The sequence below is a fragment of the Myotis davidii genome, unplaced genomic scaffold (genome assembly GCF_000327345.1).
Source record: "Myotis davidii unplaced genomic scaffold, ASM32734v1 scaffold273, whole genome shotgun sequence".
Lineage (NCBI taxonomy): Eukaryota > Metazoa > Chordata > Mammalia > Chiroptera > Vespertilionidae > Myotis > Myotis davidii.
In genome coordinates, this window is record NW_006286263.1 from 1,385,364 (window position 1) to 1,387,964 (window position 2,601).

Here is a 2,601-nt window from a genome sequence, read left to right on the forward strand (position 1 = left end):
ATCCTAATAAATAATACATTTGTGAAATAAATGTCTCTGTGGAGTGTGTTTTTTCCTGAGATTGCTTCTATTATTAAAAGAATTAACTTGTAGCCCTGACCGGTTTGTCTCAGTGTTTAGAGCTTTGGCTGGAGCATTAAAGGGTCTTGGGTTTGATTCCCAGTAAAGGGCATGTACCTGGGCTGCAGGTTTGATCCAGGTCTGGGGCACACGTGGGAGGCAACCAATCCACGTGTCTCTCTCACATTGATGTTTTTTCTCTCTCTCCTCCTCTCCCTCCCGGTGTATGAAATTCATGCACAAGGGGGCGGGGCGGGGGGTCCCTCAGCCCAGCCTTCACCCTCTTGCAGTCTGGGACCACTCAGGGGATGTCCGCCTGCCGGCTAAAGCCAACAGTTGGAAATCCCTCTCGCTATCCAGAACCCCTCGCTCCTTACTGCCCCCCTGCTCGCTGGCCCTTACCATGAGCAGTGACTCAGTAGTGACTGAGAAACTTGGACTCCTTCCTCTGTGGTCATACAACTGTCACACGCCAGGCAGTCCCTCAGAAATATCTTGGCATGGGCCAACTTATGGAATTCTCCCTTCTCTCCATTCTCCTGAGCCGGACTCTGGATGTTGACTGTGGCATTCTCTTGGTCATTGTTTTGTGTTTTGTTTTGTTTTTTCAAAACGTTACAAAGTTTATATAAATATAACATACAAAGATGCAGCCTCCTTTGTAGGAACAGGGGAGAAAGGAGTGGTTAAGTAAGGCACACGGAGCTGCAGGAAGCACCAGCTGTGGGGAGGGCCAAGGGGGAGAGGAGGTTGGTACTGGGGCCAAGGTCCTAGAGCCGTTGCTGGGGAAGTAGGCATCTCCTCTGATAGCCACATTCTGAGGCTGAACTAATTGGTCAAGCTGAGGCAGAGGGGGGTGGCCATGTCAGCCATCTTTGGTGCTGTTTACCCTTTCCCACCCCAGCTCTGTTGTAAAACCCCAGAGCCCTGGATTCCAAAGGCCCACTCCAGAGCAGAGGCCCTGGAAGGGGGTGAGAGGAAGTGAGTGGGGCAAGTTTGAAAGCCGATATGCCTGTGTGCTGAGGGATGGCCGGAGACAGTGGTGAGAGGTAGCAGGGGCAGGGCTCTCATACATATCCTTCTGTGGTGGCCACAGGTGAAGGCGGCCAAGGGAGTAGGGTAGGGATGGGGCACCATGGCCCCAGCCTCTTAGGCATCCCTGTCTGTCCTCTGCAGTGAACATGGAGGAAAGGGCTGCCTCTGAGGAGGGGCCAGGCCATGCCACGTGACCACCTTGAGTTCTGGCTGAGGTGATGGTCCTCACCCTGAGATGCCGTCTAACTGGTGGTGGCAGAGGGCCCAGGGCCTCGGCCCTTCTCAAAAAACATGTGGTCAATGAGGAATGTGTCTCCGAGCAGTACAGCCTTCACTCTCACGTCCAGATCCAGCGGGACTGCAAGCCAAAGTCATCTGCATCCATGAGGGCTTCTTGGAGCAGGCCCCCTCCCCCCACTGCTTGCTGATGCGGTCCACGCTGTGGGACTCATCCAGAGTCTTCACCTCAAAGTAGGTGTCTGCGCCATAACCACAGGTCCAGCAGCACAGCCACAGGTCCAGCAGGGCCCCACCACTCACAGGATCGGATGGCGATCGGCATCTTGAGTGGAAAACTTGGAGGAAGGGATGCCAGGTCTGCACCATGGCCAATGGTGGTGCCTGGTGGTGACTGTACTTCCATCTCTCGGTCCCCGGAGTCCAACAGACGGATGCGAAGGGGCCGGTGGCCCCACAACACAGACATGCACAGCAGTTGCTCTCTTCAGCCGCCTGACCCAGGGGCTGTCCAGCCCCTGAGTGCAGTTCATACCGGTTACTTGTCTCCCAGCCTAGGCATGTTTCCACTCGCACAACCCTCTGGTGAATCAGGATTTGGTCAATCAGCACCAAGAATACGAGACCAGAAGTACCCCAGGCAGTGGCAAGAGGAGGGCAGCAGGCCTCAGGGCACTGGGGCTGGGCGAGGGGAAGAGAGAAAAGCCGGGTGCAGGGGCAGGCACATGGGCGGGCACTGGTGCAGGTCCAGGCCCAGGATGCTGGCTGCACCTGCTCTGGGTACTCAGTGGTCACAGGGCAGGGAGGAGGGGGCAGAGGGGTGAAGCCTGTGGGGGGCAAGTATCCTGCCATGGGAAAGGGATGAAGGTTCGCAGGTTGTCTATACCAGAAGCTTAATTCTAGAAGTGGAGGCGAGCTCGGGACAGCTTGACAGACACAGACAGACACAAAGACGAACAGGCAAACGTGGATAGGTGGCTGCAACAGGCGCCTAGGGCCTCTCGGGTGGTGCCTCTGACTCAGGGAACAATTGAAAGTGTCAGCGGGCGGGGCACAGTACCTGGCACCCTGGATTCCCTGGGTTTGCAGAACGGCCCCCTTCCTTTGTTCTCCCATTCTCCATGGAGGCGGCTGTTGGCAGACGTCAGGACAGATGGATCCGCAATCAGACCAATAGCCCAACCTCCAGGAAGGTTTCCTGACCTCTCTGCCTCCCCTGCTCACCTGAAGCCCCTAAAATAGTTGGGGTGCCCAGTGCTCAGAGGTTCC

At 56.1% G+C, this 2,601-nt stretch overlaps 1 pseudogene; it reads right to left on the minus strand.

Annotated features, from left to right (window-relative positions):
- Positions 1-867: 867 nt before the first annotated feature.
- Positions 868-2,207, minus strand: LOC102760708 (annotated as a pseudogene).
- Positions 2,208-2,601: the final 394 nt, after the last annotated feature.